Raw genomic sequence first — 19,426 nt, forward strand, 5'->3', positions numbered from 1 at the left:
ACAACGTGGGGCACCTGAATGGCTCAGTAGGTTGAGTGTCCAATTTCGGCTTGGGTCATGATCTCACGGTTTGTGAGTTCGAGCCCCACGTCGGGCTCTGTGCTGACAGCTCAGAGCCTGGAGCCTGTTTCAGATCCTGTGTCTCCCTCTCTCTCTGCCCCTCCCTTGCTCATGCTCTGTTTCTCTCTCTCAAGATTAAATAAACATTAAAAAAAAAAATTAAAAAAAAAATTAAAAAAAAAACTCTAACAACGAATATAGAAAATAGACTAAGCTTATGTTTATTTCTTTCTTTGTGTATGTTACTCAAGGCTTTATTTATTTTTATTTTTATTTAAATTCTACTTAGTTGGGGCGCCTGGGTGGCTCAGGTGGTTAAGCATCCAACTTCGGCTCAGGTCATGATCTCACGGTTCGTGGGTTCAAGCCCTGTGTCGGGCTCTGGGCTGACAGCTCAGAGCCTGGAGCCTGCTTCGAATTCTGTGTCTCCGTCTCTCTCTGCCCCTCCCCAACTCATGCTTTGTCTCTCTCTGCCTCTCAAAAATAAAGAACCATAATTTAAAAAAAAAAAAAGAAAAGAAAGAAAAAAAGACTTGGAAATTCCTTGAAAATCATGAAAACATCCTTTAGCACCTAGATTTTCCTTCCAAAGATTGAGTACGGATAAATCTTAATTTGAGATTTGATCATATCTTACAGTTAAAAATGACTAATTTGTTGAGTCATGAAAATAAAGTTTCAGTTCATGACTATATAATTGACTACATGAAAAACATACCGGTCTGTATAAAAGAACTTGTACATTAAAAGAAAAACAACCTGAAGGGAAGATTCTCTCACAGGTGTTTTAGTAGGTGTATGCGCTAGAGTCATCTATCTGGGGAACTTTTGAAAAATGCACTTACCCAGGACCCATGCATGAAGATCCTCACTGAACGAGCTAGGATGCGGACAGTGTATATTGTAAAAGGCTGACCTGATCATTCTAATTTGTATCTTGGTTAAGAATCATCACTCCATATTATCATAAAGTTGAACTATATAAAACTGCCAACATTAGATTTCTTCTTTTACTTAGAAATCAGCAGGGGCGCCTGGGTGGTGCAGTCGGTTAAGCGTCCGACTTCAGCCAGGTCACGATCTCGCGGTCCATGAGTTCGAGCCCCGCGTCAGGCTCTGGGCTGATGGCTCAGAGCCTGGAGCCTGTTTCCGATTCTGTGTCTCCCTCTCTCTCTGCCCCTCCCCCGTTCATGCTATGTCTCTCTCTGTCCCCAAAAAAATAAATAAACTTTGAAAAAAAAAATAAAAAAAAAAAAAGAAATCAGCAATTTCATGATTCATTTATTATTTTTTAAAATAAACTTTATTTAAAAATTTTTTTAATGTTTATTTATTTTTGAGACAGAATGCGAGTGGGGAAGGGCAGAGAGAGAGGGAGACACAGAATCCAAAGCTGGCTCCAGGCTCTGAGCTGTCAGCACAGAGCCCAACGTGAGGCTCGAACTCACGAACCGCGAGATCATGAGCCAAGCCAAAGTCGGACGCTTAACTGACTGAGCCAGGCAGGCACCTCATGACTCATTCAATAGACAGTGGCCTAAGACTAAAAACAGCTAACATTTACTGAACATACTACTTTGTACCAGGCACTAAGTTTTGTGCACCTGTTGTTGCCAGTTTTATAATACTAGCTAAGAAGTGGGCAAAGACATCCCCAGACTTTGTGTGGGGAAGTGAGGGGGAAAGAGAGGCAGTTGAGAAGGGGAGGAGGTGAGTCAGGGATGATACCACAGGGCAAATCATCATTGTATTTGGAATAAAGACCACTGGGGTTCTCGATGGATCGATGGAGGCAGAAAAGACCAGACAACAGTAATTTAAAACAAGTCCCTGGGACACCTGGGTGGCTCAGTTGGTTGAGCATCCAACTCTTGATCTGGCGCAGGTCATGATCCCAGTGTTATGGGATCGAGCCCCACGTCAGGCTCCGTGCTGAGCATGGAGCCTTCTTAAGATTCTCTTTCTCCCTCTGCCCCTCTCTTGAGCTCATACTCTCTCTCTAAAGTTAAAAAATTAAATTAAATAAATAAAACAAGTCCCACATACAGCAACTGCCTATGTGGCCAAGGAAAGGGACAAGACTCCTTGGTCATTTCCAATACGTCTAACAGGCAGAACATGGAACAGAGTGTATGTCAAAGTACTCTAAGCGGGAGTGGGTGGATGGTGAATGACAGTGGGTATCAGGGGCTCATTGGGGATAGTCATGGCTCATCAGGAACGGTTGGGAATCATAGGCTGGGAAGTAGACCCACACACAGGTAAGCTTTCCATTTCTTCAAACTGTATCACCAAAAGCCAACCGTACATTTAAAATTAAAACATTAAACATGTGCACCTAAATGCAAAATAGGGGTTAGAAGCAAAGGTGTTGCAGCTCATTATCACTTAAGGTTACAGGCTTCAGCACAGATGACAATTTGATGCTCAAAGAGATAACATTCAGAAGGTCCAGGCCCCACAGAAAGTGAGATTTACCCAGGGATCTCATCCAGTAAAATATCCCCTTCAGTATACTAGCCTCTTTCTTCCAATTTTACACGTGATAGGATTTTAACAAATTATTTTCATTTTTACCTACAAGTTTCACTGCAAGATGTTTTTTAAATCAAATAAACATAATGCAACTGAAGAACCACAGAAGGAAGTCTTAAAATATTCTTAATCCTCTCATTTTTCATAAAAGGAAATAAGGGCTAGAGAAGAGTTAAGTCACTTGCAAGAAATTCCACAGAAAGTTGTGGTAGAGTTAAAACTAGGAACTGACCCAGGACGGTATGATCCCGCAGAATCTACGTATCTGTGCCAGTGCAGTTAGAGCAGGCGTGCAATCACTGTGTACTCACAAACGACTTTAGAAGCCAGTATCCCATATCCTCATTCTTTTGCTCTATCCCAAAACCCGGAGTTCAACTCCAGGGATGGGCTGAGCATGTTTATTAGTAACTGGTACCCACTTACAGGCTTCCACAGTCACCAATCCATCATACTGGATGACTGAGTTCAAGTAACCTCCTGAAGGACTGGTCTCACGTGATCTAGAAATTTCATGTTATGCCAGGTGTTGAAAAACATGGTCTGGGTTAGGCAGTGGCCGGTGCTGTATGACGACACAGAAACTTGTTCCAGTAAACCCTCTTTAACAACAAAGGATCCTGTTTCCAGATAACTGGCTGCTGCTCAGAAATCACATTTCTTCCTTTCTGGGTTCTTGCCATCTCTTGCTATCAGGAGATGATATCAAGAATCAATAGTGCCTTACAGAGAGTCATAACTAATTCCAAATTAGTGAACCTTGACTCAAAAGGTTTGAAAGGAAGAAAAATAAAATAGTAAAACCTCTTACAGGCCATTTTACAAGATTTCCTACTGAAAACCAGCAAGGATGAATAGATGAAGCCTGTATTTAGTTCCAGTAGACTAAATTCTTAAGCCTAAATATAGTTGTCATTCACATAAACCCAAGAAGCAGAAACAGGAAAGTTCAGGTAGTTCTGAACTTTGAATTACTAGTTCTATTTCAGTTGAAAGGATGCAATTATAATGTATAAAGCTTGGGAATAAATTTAAGATCTTAGAATAAGAGTTTTGACCCTGCCACCCCAAAAATTATGTATTAACTAAAATACCAAAGGGACTCAACACCCCTTACTGTTAATAATGTCTGCCTTTTTATGTAACTGTAACCTATCACAATAAAAAGTGAAATTAGTTTGACATGGCTTAGCTAAAATTCTTCAAAGACTCCGTAAGTGCTCTTAGGTTGAAATCTAAATTCTATAACATTGTCTCCTTATACCATGTGCCCCTGATCCCTTTTTCATGCTTCTCCCCTCAAACTTTATATATCTTAATCCTATGCATTTTCCAATTTCTACTAGTGAAGTATGTGTGGACATTTGGGAGAGTTTGGGTGAGGAGGGAGTATGGATTAAACAATAACAAAGTAGGTCGTAGGTAGTTGAACAATGATACCGAGGAAAGAGTAATAGGCCCTGTAGGAACTGGCATGACACAGGACTTGAAGCAAAAGATATACCTGAAGCGAGTTTACAATGATCACATGTTCTGAATACTATGTCCAGATCTACTTATCATTTTTTAAATAAAACAATAAAACAGGGATTATAGTATGAAGAAAAGATTAACAAGTAGGAAAAGAAAAATTTTAGTGATCAAGTTTAACTACTGTTATTCTATAAAATTTTTAGAATTTTATGTGTAACAGCTTTACTGAGGTATAACATATAATAAACTGCACATATTTAAATATGACCCACTGTAATCCCCCCTAGCATTGCCACACCCCTTAATACATTGCTCTGATTTCTATATAAATTAATTAGCATTTTCTATAGTTTCTAGAATTATGCAGTATGAACTCCATCAGGCTTCTTTCACTCCACGTAATTTTGAGATACATCCCTGTTGTTGCCTGTATCAGTAGCTCTTTTCCTTTTACTGCTGCACAGTAGTCCAGTATACAGCGTTACTACAATTCGTTTATCCATTCATCTATTGGTGGACATCTGGGTTGTTTACAGTTTTTGACACCTGTTGACAAAGGTGTAAAAGGCAATGCAATAAAGAAACGACAGTTTTGTGGTTTTGTTTTTTGGTTTTTTTTTTTAAGTATGCTCCATGCCCAGCTTGGAGCCCAATGTGGGGCTTGAACTCACAACCCTGAGATCAAGACCTGAGCTGAGATCAAGAGTTGGATGCTTAACTGAGCCATCCAGGTGCCCTAGGATAGTCTTTTCAACAATGATATTGGAACAATTAAGATATCCATATGCAAAAAAATGAACTGAGATCCATATTGCAAAACTTCTAGAAGAAAGCAGAGTTAGGCATATGACCTTGGATTAGGCATATGACCTTGAGTTAAGTAATGATTTCTTAGCTAGAATGCCAAAAGCAAAATCCACATAAGAACAAACTGATAAACTGGACTACCTCAAAGTTAAAGACAGTTAAATAAACAATTACAATCATCGACTACATTCCCTACAATGTGCCTTTTATTCCTATGATTTATTCATTCCATAATGGTGACAGATGGCAACTATATTTGTGGTGAGCACAGCATAATATATAGACTTATTGAATCACTATATTATACCTGAAACTAATGTAACATTGTGCCAACTATATTCAAATAAAGTCAGTTTTTAAAAACGTATTTTCTGCCTTCAAAAGATAAAAGTTAAGAAAATGAAAGGACAGAAAGGTCCCAGTGGAGAAGCTGAAGTCAATGTGGAATCTGAATATTCAAAATAGATGCAAAACTGTCTCAGCATGGCAGACAAATAAGTGCACTGTTGTGGGTGATGGTGCCACTGGTAAAATGTGTCTCCTGATACCCTACCAGACACACTTCCATCTGAACATGTACCAACTGTTTTTGACAACTATGTAGTCATAGTTATGGTTGGTGGAGAGCCATATATTCTTGGACTTTTTGATATAGCAGGGCAAGAGGATTATAACAGATTATGACCATTGAGTTATCCACAAACACATGTATCTCTAGTCTGTTTCTCACTCTTTTCTCTGTCCTCACTCAAAACATGAAAGAAAAGTGGGTGCCTGAGATAATTCACCACTGTGCAAAGACTCCTTTCTTGCTTGCTGGGATCCAAACTGATCTCAGAGATGACCCCTCCACTACTGAGGAACTTTAAGAATCAGAGAGGCCTATCACTGCAGAGACTGCTCGCAGGCTATCGAGTATATGGAGTGCTCCGAACTCATACAGCAATGCCTATGAAATGAACGTGTTTGAGGAAGCAATACTGGAGGGCCCACAGCCAGAACCAGAAAACCCGCAGGTGTATGCTGCTATGAACCTCTCTCCAGAGCCCTTTCTGCGCAGCTGGTGTCAGCATCGTACTAAAAGCAATGTTTAAATCAAACTAAAGATGAAAAATTAAAATTTGTCTTTCCAATAATGACAAATGCCCTGCACTTAACCCACATGCGCTGGTGTGAGACAAGGCCCATAGGTATGGCCCCCTTGCCTCCCCTGATACTAGTTAATTCTGAGTGATTCTGTATTGTCAGAAAAGTGATCAGTACTAGTTTTCGTTCTGTTGTTTCAAAAAAAAAAAAAAAAGTTTTCATTGTTGTTTAAGAGAGAGGCCCGCTTGTGATGACTCTGTAACAACCAATTCGGGTTGCTGAAGCTTCTCCCCGGTTCCACTCTGGAGAGTAATTGGGGACATCTTGGTGGTATTTTTTATTTTCCATTTTTAGGGTGTGTGCTTGCTTTGTTTTATTTAGTCTTTAAAAAAAAGTGTCATTAACCAGTGGACAGCCCTTAAGGGGAACAGGACAAAACTGATTCCACATTCCACTTCCTAGATCTAGTTTAGAAAACACGTCCCCAACCCCAGCCCCCCCCCCCCCAACTGGTGCTCTTAGGAGGTGTGTAGTAATGGCCTCATCAGGTAACACACTCCTTTTTGAGAGGTGACTCTTCTGCCTCCCCTTGAGTAGGTCCAGTATTTGATGAAACCCATAAAAGCAGGACCTACCTGATCTGCCCCTCCTCTTTTCTGGGATGCACTTTACATGGGACTGTGACTTCCAAGGAGATTTGTCTGCCATTTGCTGAGCTTTTTTTTTTTTTTAAGCTAATTTCTAACTTCTTTCACTGATAAACGAAGAAAAGTATTACATCCTTTGAGATATGTCTAATGGATTGAGTTTATAATTTTAAAAAACATTTTTCCCCTTTCAAAAAGAAAATGAGAGGCGCCTGGCTGGCTCAGTGGGTAGAGCATGCGACTCTTGATCTCAGGGTTGTAAGATCGAGTCTCATGTTGGGTATAGAGAGTACTTATAATTAGAAAGAAAAGAAAAGAAAAGAAAAGAAAAGAAAAGGAAAGGAAAGGAAAGGAAAGGAAAGGAAAGGAAAGGAAAGGAAAAAGAGAAAGAAAGAAAGAAAGAAAGAAAGAAAGAAAGAAAGAAAGAAAGAAAGAAAGAAAGAGAAAGATGGGAGAAAATGTTTCGAATTTAAAACAAAATACTGAGGAAAAGACAAAGGCAAATTCTGGCTCACTGGCAGGTTCTAATGATTTTTTCTGGTAAAAAGTGAATGGAGGTGCCTGGGTGGCTCAGTCAACTGAATGTCCAACTCTTGATTTTGGCTCAGGTCATGATCCCAGGGTCATGGGACTAAGCCCCGCACGGGGCTCTGAGCTAACTGTGGAGCCTGCTTAAGATTCTCTCTCTCTCTCTCTCTCTCTCTCTCTCTCTCTCTCTCTCTGTCCTGTCCTCCATGCTTTCTCTCTCTTAAACAAACAAACAAACAAACAAAACTGTCTATAAGCTCCCAGGAAAAAGAATCAAACAGATCAGGAAAGAAGGTGGTAGAGAGATTGAGATAATTAAATTTAAATTGCTTCTTACTCTATAAATGTACTTTTCAGCTATTTCTGAGATGACCAATTTAATGCATACTTGATACCATATTAAATCAGTGGTGAGAAAAGTTCTTGATCCATACAACTTGATCAAAACATTTTCAATGAAAACATTGTGGCCTAACAGGGTGATGTGAAATGTGTGCATAAGGGTAAAGAAAGCTGTTTACACAGAACCTCTTCTGTGCAGCATTTCCAGCCTTCCAACTGCTCTCTGGGCCTGAGTGGCTACTTCCTTGGTGGTTCCAGAGCATTCTGGACAAAAGGTCTATCAATGCATCTCACCACACTAACTATCAGGGGCTTTTCAACAGCAAAGAGCTACCCCCCCCCCCCCACCAGGTCTGTAATCCCAGTATCTAACAACAAATAACTGGTACATACACTTTCAAAAAAAAACCTAAACTCTAGAAAATGACTTTGGAGAACAAAGTAATTGGTAGTGGTAAAATCCTGAGACATTCCCCCAAGAAGAACAGGAACTCCAGTAAAGAACTGCTATGGACAGAACGGCTATGGAAGAACTGCTAAAGAAGAGTCGGCACAGGCAACAGAGTCGCGCTGCTCCCACATCTGATAATGCTATATTGTATTACTTGTAATTGCAATGTGTTATGCATTATGGACAAATTAAACCCTGGTCTCTGAAGCTAAGTTAGTTTCCCCAAGACTAATGTTCAAAAAAAGCCTCCGAAAAAAAATAAAATGGAATAGTCAGAAATAATTCTAAATTTAGCAGACACTTCATGCAATTTTCTTAATAGATTAATACAATCATGTCAATGTTACATAACATCTGACCTAAAGCAATTCAATCTTCTGATAATAAGGTCACTTACTAAGATCACTACAGCAAGTGGCAAATTTCTGCAAACATTTTTTGTTTCTTACCTTATATATGTATTATAAGATTTAGGAGTTTGGGGGGCAGTAGATGTGTTATGTTCATATATCCAACCCAAGAGGTTTATGTAAGATAAGTTTATGGTCACTGACCTATTTTTGCAAATTAACCAAGGACGTGAATATCCCAGTCCTTTTTGAGAACCTAATAAGGTTCTACAGATCCTCAACACAGAAGCCTCACCATGGCCCTATTTAAAAACAAATACAAATAGAATACACTTTATACCTGCAGTTATTACTTTTCTTGAATTTGTATGTGAATCATTAGTAAGAACTGATATTTGAAAAAAAAGGCTATCATAATAATCATGGTTGTGCACAGAGAAATTAATGACAAGGATATTTACTGTAACATCCATAATAATTAAGTGAAGAATTAAATTATGGATAGCCACAAAATGGGATTATAAAACAATCATAAAAATGATGCTGAGTACTGAATGGTCCTGGAATATGTTCACAAAATCTGTGAAAGCAGCTTACAAATAATATTCATGTATGAACTTTTATTTTATTTATTTATTTAACATTTATTTATTATTGAGGGACAGAGAGAGACAGAGCATGAGCATGGGCAGGGCAGAGAGGGGGGAGACACAGAATCTGAAGCAGGCTCCAGGCTCTGAGCTGTCAGCACAAAGCCTGACGCGGGGCTCAAACTCACAAACTGCAAGGTCATGAACTGAGCTGAAGTCGGACGCTTAACCGACTGAGCCACCCAGGCGTCCTTCGTGTATGAACTCTTGAAACAGATTATGTTATTAGTAGAAACAGGAAAAACATCAGACTGCAAAATAAAATTTCAGAAAGAGAACTCTAAATAGGGGCGGCACATGAGAAATGTGTAATTTCCAGGGCTTTTTACTTATCTGAATTCCAGTGTTCTGCCATGTTATTTTTGTGATCAGAAAAGAAAAAGCTTAGGAAAAAAGAAAAATATATTTAAACAGTGTTTTTGTGGTGGGGCTTTAATATAATCAAACTGTCACTAATTGCTGCCGTGGACAGTTACAAAAACATTGGTCACCGCCCGGCAAAGCTGGAAGTACACAACATAACACACAATTTTGTAGACATTCAAGTGAGTCTGTGTAGTTAGCCTCCAAGATGTCTCCCAACAATCTCCACCTCCTGGTATTCACACCCTTCTGTAGTGTCTTCCTGTGATGTACCAGGGCTGACCTGTTTGACCATTACAATACAGTGGAAGTGACGGCATGTCATTTCTAGGATTAGGTTATAAAAGACTAAGGTTTCTGTCCTGGACACTCTCTCTCATCACTCCCTTTGGGGGGAACCATGTTGTGAGTAGTCCTGTGGACAGAAGTCCATGTGGCAAGGAACCGAAGCCTCCTGCTAACAACCACATGAGTGAGACAGGAAGCCAGCCTTCTAGACCTAGCCCAGTCTCAGATGACAGGAGTTCTGGCTGACACCTTGATTGTAGCTTCATGAGAGACTGAGTCAGAACCACACAGCTAAGCTGCTTCTGATTCCTGACCCACAGAAACTGTGAGATAATAAATGTTTGTTGTTTTAAGCCAATAAGATCATGACAATTTCTAACACAGCAATAGCAGGCTATATAGTTAGCTTATACCTTTGGAGAGCAGAGTCCTTCTAAGAACCCATCTTAGGAAAAAGCACCTAGGCTATAACCCATTTTGCTCTAAATTCACAGTTCTGATTTCCTATCCGGTCTGACCTAAACCAGAAAAGGCATCTGAATACCTTTTACAAAATATTCAGTTCCTTAGATTTGCCTTCTACTTCCCTTCTCCCACTCACATTTCATCTCCTCTTTCAGTTACTATAAGTCTAGGGTTGACAAACCCCTTCTGCAAACAGCCAGATAGCAAATATCTTAGGCTTCTCTGCAGCAACCATGCAATCCTACAGCTACAGCTTGAAAGCAGCCATAGACAACATCTAAATAAATGGGCACAGCTGCATTCCAACAAAACTTTATTTTAAAAAAACAGTCGGTAAGCTGAATTTGGCTCCAGAGCTGTGGCTTGCCAACCTGCTATAAATGAAAACTAGTAAGACCAATGTTTCCAACTCAGGCAGCAGATTCCGTTCCCTCTAGCCGACTCCATATATTGCTCCACAAAGCCCTGGCCCCCCAACCAATGCATCAATTTTGTTCCTCTTTACTGAATATACACGTTATTTCAACTATCTTAAAAGACAAAACAAAAACTCTCAATCCTGCTTCCATTTCTCCAGCTCAGTGTGTCTAAATTTGGTCCTCTCCTCCTCCCCTCTTAATTAGGCTTTTGTTAAGATCCTGGATTATCTTCACACTGTTAAGTCAAATCGTCAGTTCTCAACCTTCATTATAGATGACCCAGATGATCACTCCCTTTTTCTTAAAATACTGTGTGTGATTTCCAGGACACCATAATCACTTGGCTTTCCTCAAATCTCTATGGCGCTCCCTTTCGATCCCCTTTGTTCTAAGTGTGGTGGACCTCAGGGTTCAACTTGAACCTCTTTTTTCTGTCTACGTTCATTCCTTCATAACCTCACTCAGTATACTTCGATAAGAGATGCCACCCAACTTTATACCTCCAGATTTCATCTCTCTCCTGAAGGCCAGACTCCCATTCAGCTGCCTCTGACAGCTTCAGCTGGTTGCATTCCAAATTTAACTGTCCCAATTCCAAACCGTCCAAAACTAAACTCCTAATTTCACCTACCTCAACCTGCCTCTCTCTCAGTTTTTCCTTTATCTTAGTAAACAGCAAACCCATTCTTTGAGTTGCTCAGGCCATACGAGTCATTTTTGCCTCCTCTTTCATAGCCCACATCTGATCTCCTGGCAAATCTGTAAGCTCTACCCTCAAAATGTATCTACTCCTGAGAAGAATTTCCATGTTACTCTGAATAACAATAACAGTCTTACAATGAAATGTAAGGTCCTAAGTTATCTTACCAGTCCTTCTACTACTAGAAGGGAAACACACGGCTCATTCCTTCACATTATTTAGGACTCCCCTGGGTAGAATAGAAGATTCATGGGGGCAGGGAATTTTTCTTTGTTTCCTGTTTGTTACATCTCCATTATTTTATATAGTACACAACACATAGTAGATACTTAATATTTGTTGAATAAATGAGTTAACTGTGAGAAGAGGCAAAAAATACTTTCTTTTTTTTTATTTTATTTTTTTTTAAATTTTTTTTTTCAACGTTTATTTATTTTTCGGACAGAGAGAGACAGAGCATGAACAGGGGAGGGGCAGAGAGAGAGGGAGACACAGAATCGGAAACAGGCTCCAGGCTCTGAGCCATCAGCCCAGAGCCCAACGCGGGGCTCAAACTCGCGGACCGCGAGATCATGACCTGGCTGAAGTCGGACGCTTAACTGACTGCGCCACCCAGGCGCCCCAAAAAATACTTTCTAAGGCAATAGAAAACTTATTGGTAAAATAAATTGTATGTTAATTTTTTTCTCACTTCCTACTTTCAAAGTATTTTTTAAACATAATCAAAGCCCCTGGTAACTTATGGCAGAAAGAAGACTAGCAATGAGTCAGCGGTCCTAGGTTGTGCCACATACTACTAGCCTCTAGAGACTTCAGTTTTTCTTTAATGACTGCACAAGGAGCCCTGGACCCTTTAAAATCAGTAAACATACAAAATTTTGCATCTGACTTCAGAGACTTATACAATGACAGATACTTTCCAAACCCACAGGCATTTGACCACAGCCTCTATAAAGGTGTGTTGACAGGGAAGTCTAACTTCCTGGAAAAAAATGTCCTGCTATACAGAAGTGTCAGAGTAGCTGATAAGCTGGTGACACAGAAGTGAAACAAACACTTATTAAAGGGCTGAAAATGTCCAAGGCTTTATGTTAGATACAATTAACACTGGAAAGTAGATAGGAATTTTCTTTGTTTAGATTTTTGTAATAGACCGTGTAAATGAGCCCCCAAAATTATGTAGCATGTCCAAGGTCACACAACTAATAAATGGCTAAGCTAAAATTCAAATACAGGTCTATGAAATCCCAACCTACACTATTCCTAATGTATCATACACCAAAAGTTTTGGTTTACAAGGACACAACATATCTGGGATGGCAACAGAAACTGATGGAATGTTTTGATCAGAGAGACAACTGGGCTCTACCTCTAGCATATTTACAAAAATTATCTTCCTAGCTGAGTCATAGGTCACTATGAAGGATAATGCCAGAGTTCCCAGAATAAGTCCCATAAGGGCAGAGGTTATGTAGACTTCCTACTGGGAAGAATCCACTCCTAAACAAATAGGGATACTCAGTTATATTTCTTCATAAAAACTAATACATACTCCTACTTATTTTTCAAGGAAAGGAAGCTAAAATTTGTGGATGAATGCCCACCGTGTTCTAATATTTTTGCAGTATTTATTAAAATGACCCTGTAAGGAAGGCAGGCATCAAATAGATGCAAAATACTAAACTCAAAAGACTGTGGAAGATATTACAAATCTTTGATATTAACAAGCTGATGTAAACAGAGCCCATCTGTTTCCAAGTGCTACTGCTCAGATCTATCTACTTGGATATTCACAAACAACTCAAACTCAAAATCATGATGTTCTTCCTCCTATATTCCCCTTCTCAATGAATGGCATCCTCATCCACTCAGGCTCAGGAACCCACACCAGAAACTTCCGTTATTCTTGATGCCTCTCCTTAACTTTTCATGTGCAATTAATCACTCAAGCCCTACACATTCTACCTCCTCAGCATTTCAAATGCATCTGCTTTTCTTAATTCCCCTGATCCAATTCAGGACATTATCGTATTGGCCTGAGTTGTTCTAAGAGTCATATTATCCTCGCCTGATAGCCTGACCCCTTCCAATGCATTCTCTAGAATATCGATCTTGAGAGCAGGCTTCTATGCACCCCAGGATGAATATAAAATGAACCACTGGAATATGGGAAAAATCAGAACTTGTATTTACATGTGTTTCTAATGTTAGAAAATGAGAAATTAAGCTTTACTAATAGCCAGCATACTGACTGACACTGGCATCCTCGCTGGGTCTCTGTCAAGTGGGGAAGGTCTATGTGGGGTTTGAGAGGTAGGCCCTGAGGGAAGACTGAGCAACCCGAGAGAGGTGGAGAGTAGTGCTCTCACAGCTGTTCACTGTCGGGATATTAGAGTGTGTTTTTTAGTTTACATGACCCAGGTAGGTATGTGTAAAAATTATTCTCTACGTTTTACCTAAAACATCTTTACAAGACAGATAATTTAATAAGCTTCCTGAAAAGAAATAATGAATTGAAAAGATTCGTGCAAGTGCAGGTGAACAACAAGACAACGGCAGGGCTTTAACTCATTTTCACTTCTAGTCTAAGCTCTTCATCAGTTTCATGGAAGAAAACGAGGGCAAAGTAAATCAGATCTGAGAAGGCCAAACTAAAATGAAGGACTGAAATGGCAATACGCATTTATGTATGTAATTCTGTTAGGTTTAGGTCTGGCCTCTGACAGAAAACCCAAAACATCGGTTAAAAATAGACCTTAATTTCCATGATGATAGAAGTATACAGAGACAGGCAATCCAGGACTGACAACGTTGCTCCAAAATTATCTAACAACCAGCATGCTTCCAGTATTTTAGGGGGCAGCTGCACCCATGGTACAGAGGATTCCCAGTCATTACAAATAAGTTTAAGGTATGCAACCCTCTCTACTTTAAGAGCCCTTCCTGGAGTTTCACAAATCATTTCTGCTTGATCTCACTGGCCAGAAATTAGTCACCTGGCCACACAGTTAAATGTAAGGGAGACTGGCATTTGTAGTCTTTATTCTGGGCAAGCCCCACCAATATCTGGGAGTTTCATTTACAAAAGAAGGGGAACACTGAGATAAGCTGTCTCCAACACTTGGTATAAACGATAAACCTCATGCTGTTCCTCATTAACCAAGATTTAGCCACAGTATCAAAATACAAAAAACAAAAAAGATATGAATAATGAAGTCACCCCATCCACTGTAAATATGGTGCAAACTGATGTGAGGCAAAATCTGAACTGAATAGACTAGAGACTATTTGTACTATTGATTTACTTAGTGTGAATAGTCGTACATTTTGCTGCAGAAATAGTATTTCATTAAAGGGTATTACACCAAATTATGAAATACTTAGTATATGCATAAAATTATCTTTCTTAAGTTCTAAGAATTCTAAAGCCTAAAACACATTCATTTTAGATAAAAGAATTATGGAATGGTAGTATGAAACAATTAGAATTATTAAGGTATTTAGAAACTAAGTGAGGGGCACCTGGGTGGCTCAGTTGGTTAAGTGTCCAACTTCGGCTCGGGTCACGATCTCGCAGTTTGTGAGTTCAAGCCCCACAATCAACTCCACACTGTCAGTGCCAAGCCTGCTTGGGATTTTCTTTCTCTCCCTCTCTGTCTCTCCCCCACTTGTGTGTGCTTTCTCTCTCTCAAAATAAATGAATAAACTTTAAAAAACAAAACACACAAACAAAACTATGTGTCTGGAACAAGAAAGCCTCCATGTTTTTTAGTCCTCTTTAAATTAATGTTATACTGCAGCAAAACTTTAAATAATTACTCTGAACTTAACGATAAATGTTCACAAGCATCCATTAAGGCATTCCTATTAATAGTGAAATCTACATTATATTCTATTAACACTTGTTCTTCCTGTCATGTCAAAATGTCTAAAATAACAGAAAACAAAAGGTCAAATTAAAGTGCATTTGCAACAAATACTGGAAAACATACAGGTTTTTGGCTAACAAGAAGAATAAGATTCTTGGACAGGTAGATTAAGGTGCAAATGTTTCTAACATGTCAGTTAAAGTATTTTCTAGATTCTAAAATAGCAGCACACAAGAGCTGCTTTTTATTTGCTAAAAGAGCAAGGGGTCTCAGAGAAGGTTATCTCCAAAAGTAAATTGCTTCTTTCATAAAAACAGTGTGTTACATGGAAAAACAATGTAAATATACCACTGACGGAGCTATGTGGATGAATAAGAGATTCTAGGGTAAGCACACACAGGTAGCACTGCTCTGAAATTTATTCTCTGCATAATTGACAGCTAACATAACAAAACTGAAACTGGAAATGCACAAAATGCTATGTTATTAACATGGTTCATTTTATAAAAATAAGACCCTAAACATACAGAGAAGGATGGGGACCACATCCCCACTCATTTTGTAATATCAACATAATCTTGATATGAAAACCTGAAAAGAAAGAAAAACACAGGCCAATCTCTCATAAACACAAATGGGAAAATATTAAAAATATACAATGGTTGGGGCTCCTGGGTGGCTCAGTCGGTTAAGCGTCCGACTTCAGCTCAGGTCATGATCTCATGGTTTGTGAGTTCGAGTCCCGCATCAGGCTCTGTGCTGACAGCTTGGAGCCTGGAGCCTGCTTCAGATTCTGTGTCTCCTTCTCTCTCTGCCCCTCCTGAACTTGTGCTCTGTCTCTCTATGTCTCTCAAAACATAAATGTCAAAAAAATTAAAAAAAAAATACAATGGTACATTTAAAAAAAATCATGATCCAGCTGGATTTGAGGAATACAAGGTTCCACTAACAAACTGATGTAATTCACAAAAGGGGAGAAAAATCACACGATTATCTCAACAGATGCAAAAAAGTCAGACAAAAATGCAACATTCATTCACGAGAAAAGCCTTAGCAAATTAGAAAAAGGAGGAAACCTCTTTATACTGATAATGTTTACAAAAACTTAACAGGTAAAATAGGAAATGTTTTCCCCATGAGCTGAAGGATAAGACAAAACTGCTTCCTATCATCACTTCCAGTCAGTAAAGTCCTGGAAATTCTAGTCAGTACAATAAAGCAAGCACAGAAATAAAAGGCAAAGGACTGGATAGAAAGAAGCAAAACAGATTACTCACAGGCAACACTGCAAAAGAATTAAATTATCAATATTAACAAGTGAATTTAGCAAAACTGTTGAAAATCTGATCCTAACTTAGAACATTCTATTTCTGTATTTTAAAAGTAATTATGGATCAAAGTCCTAATGTAAGACCTAAAATAATAAAACTCTTGGAAGAAACACAGGACAAAAACTTCACAATACTGAATTTGGTAATGGTTTCTTGGATCTGACACCAAAGGCACTGGTAACAAAAGAAAAATGGACACACTGGACATCATGAAAATTAGAAAATTTTGTGCATCAAAAGATTCTATCAACAGAGTAAAAAGGCCACCCACCGAAAAGGAGAAAATATTTGCAAATCATATATGTGATAAGGGATTGATACCTAGAATATACAGAGAACTCCTATAACTCAACAACAAAAAAACAACCTAGTTTAAAAATGGGCAAAGGACTTGAACAGACATTTCTTCACAGAGGATAAACAAATGGCTGACAAGCATATGAAAAAAATACTCAACATCACTAATTATTAGGGAAATGCAAATCAAAACTACAGTGAGATACCATCTCACACCAATTAGGATGACCACTATCAAAAATACCAGAAAACAAGTGTTGACAAAAATACGGAGAAATCAGAACGCTTGTACACTGCTGGTGGGAATATAAAATGGCACAGCCATTGTACAAAACAGTATGGTAGTTCCCCCCCAAAATGAAAACTAGACTTATCACATAATCCAGCAATTCCACTTCTTGGTTTACACCCAAAAGAATTGAAAGCAGGGTCTTGAGATATTCATAGCAGCATTATTCACAACAGCTAAAGCATGGAAGCAACCTAAGCATCCATGGGTAGATGAATCAGCCAAACTTGGTATGTATGTATGTATGTGTGTATATATACATATATATATGTGTGTGTATATATATGCGTGTGTGTGTACATATACATATATACATATATACATATATATATACATATATATATGTATATATATGTACACACACACAATGGAATATTATTACTCAGGCTTAAAAAGCAAATAAATTTTTAAGTTTATTTGAGAGAGAAAGAGCACACGCATGCACAAGCAGGGAAGGAGCAGAAAGGGAAGAGAGAATTCCAAGCAGGGACCCAGGAATCACTGTCAGGAACCCAGGAACCATGAGATCATGACCTGATCTGAAATCAAGAGTCGGATTTCGCTTAACTGACAGAACCACCCAGGTGCTTCCGAAACAGCAAATAAGTTCTGATACATGCTACAACATCAGTGAACCTTGAGGACACTGTGCAAAGCCAAGCAAGCTAACACAAGAAGGCAAATACTGTAAGATGCCACTTATATGAGGTACTTAGAGTAGTCAATACAACAAGATGGAAAGTATACTGGTGGTTACTAGGGACTATGGGGAGAGAAGAATGTGAAGTTATTATTTATTCAATACAGAGTTTCAGTTTCACAAGATGAAAAGAGTTATGGGGATGAATGGTGGTGATGGTTGTATAACAATGTGAATGTGTTTGGGGCGCCTGGGTGGCTCAGTTGGTTAAGCGGCCGACTTCGGCTCAGGTCATGATCTCACGGTCCGTGAATTCAGGCCCCGCGTCGGGCTCTGTGCTGACAGCTCAGAGCCTGGAGCCTGTTTCGGATTCTGTGTCTCCCTCTCTCTGACCCTCCCCTGTTCATGCTCTGTCTCTCTCTGTCTCAAAAATAAAACGTTAAAAAAAAAAATTTTAAAATAAATAAATAAATAAAAACAATGTGAATGTGTTTAATACTGCTAAACTATACAATTAAAACATTTAAGATGGTAGTAAATGGCATATGTATTTTGCCACAAAAAAGGAAACAATAGAATTTGAGAATAAAAACTTAAAAATATATCTGACTGTGTTAGTTGCCTGTTACTGCACAAACTACCCTAAAACTTAGTGACTTAAAATAACAAACATTTATTATCCTACAGTTTGAGCAGCCTAGGTAGTTGGTTCCAGCTCGGGCTCTCATGAGGCTACAATCAAGATGATGTTAAGCTGTAGTCATCTAAAAGCTTAAACATTGGAGGAGCTGCTTCTAAGATAGCTCATTCACATCACTGTTGTGGCAGAAAGCCTCTGAGTTCTTCACTACCTGGGCCTCTCCATTGGGCTACTTAAATGTTCTCTTAACATGACTTCTGCTTTCTCCAGATGAGAGAAAGAAAGCAAGGCAGAAGCCAAAATATCTCTCATGACCTAGTCTTGGAAGTCACACAATGTCATTTGGTCAGCCCTATTCAGTGTGAAAGGGAACCATATACCAAGAGGCAAAATTTTGGTGCACAATTTGGAGAATGGCGACCACAAGGAACTTTGTATGCGAAACTATAAAACACTGATGAGAAAATTTAAAGAAGACCTAAAGAATGCTTTAGTTCAGGTTTATGGATTAGAACACTCATTGTAAAAAAAAAAAAAAAAAATTTATAGATTTAATGCAATCCCAATAAAAATCACAGCAGGTTTTTTGGTGAAAATTGGCAGTTGCTTTTAAAATTTGTATGGAAACAATAACACCAACAACATCCAAGATGACTGGGAAGAACAACCACCAAAGTATGCAGTGATTGGCAAGCTAGGCTGTTTGGGTGTTTTTCTGTAATAAACTTACTTTACTTACTTTTAATGATATGTATTTCTTAAATGTTGAAACAATCTAAAATTTACAGAAAAGGTATGAGTACAATACAGAAAGATGTTTCCCTGAACCATTTAAGAGTAAGTTGCTGGTATGCTGCTTCATCTCACCTGAACACTCTGAGCTTATTTCCAACAAACAAGGACAATCCCCGAAAATCACAATACAGTCATTACCATAGGGATATGAACATTAACACAGTCCTATCTTGGAATCCTCAGACTCCATCCATGATTCTGCACTGGCTTAGAATCATTTGTTGCCTTTGGTTGCTGCATGTCGTTGGCCTCCTTCGGTCTGGCATGATTTCTCATACTGTGACTTTCATGAACTTGACAATTTTGAAGATTACTAACCAATTATTTTATAGAACGTCTCTTAAAACTGATTTTTGTCTGATGCTTAGATTCAAGTTATGCATCTTCCACAAGAACAACAC

The 19,426-nt window shown here is 38.8% G+C and overlaps 1 protein-coding gene and 1 pseudogene across 1 annotated transcript in view; one reads left to right on the forward strand and one right to left on the reverse strand.

Annotated features, from left to right (window-relative positions):
• RALA (RAS like proto-oncogene A) overlaps window positions 1–19,426 on the reverse strand; it is a 72,437-nt gene that overhangs the window by 33,890 nt on the left and 19,121 nt on the right. The window lies entirely within an intron of this gene.
• On the forward strand, window positions 5,315–5,907 carry LOC109497396 (annotated as a pseudogene).

The sequence above is a fragment of the Felis catus genome, chromosome A2, assembly GCF_018350175.1.
Source record: "Felis catus isolate Fca126 chromosome A2, F.catus_Fca126_mat1.0, whole genome shotgun sequence".
Taxonomy (NCBI): domain Eukaryota; kingdom Metazoa; phylum Chordata; class Mammalia; order Carnivora; family Felidae; genus Felis; species Felis catus.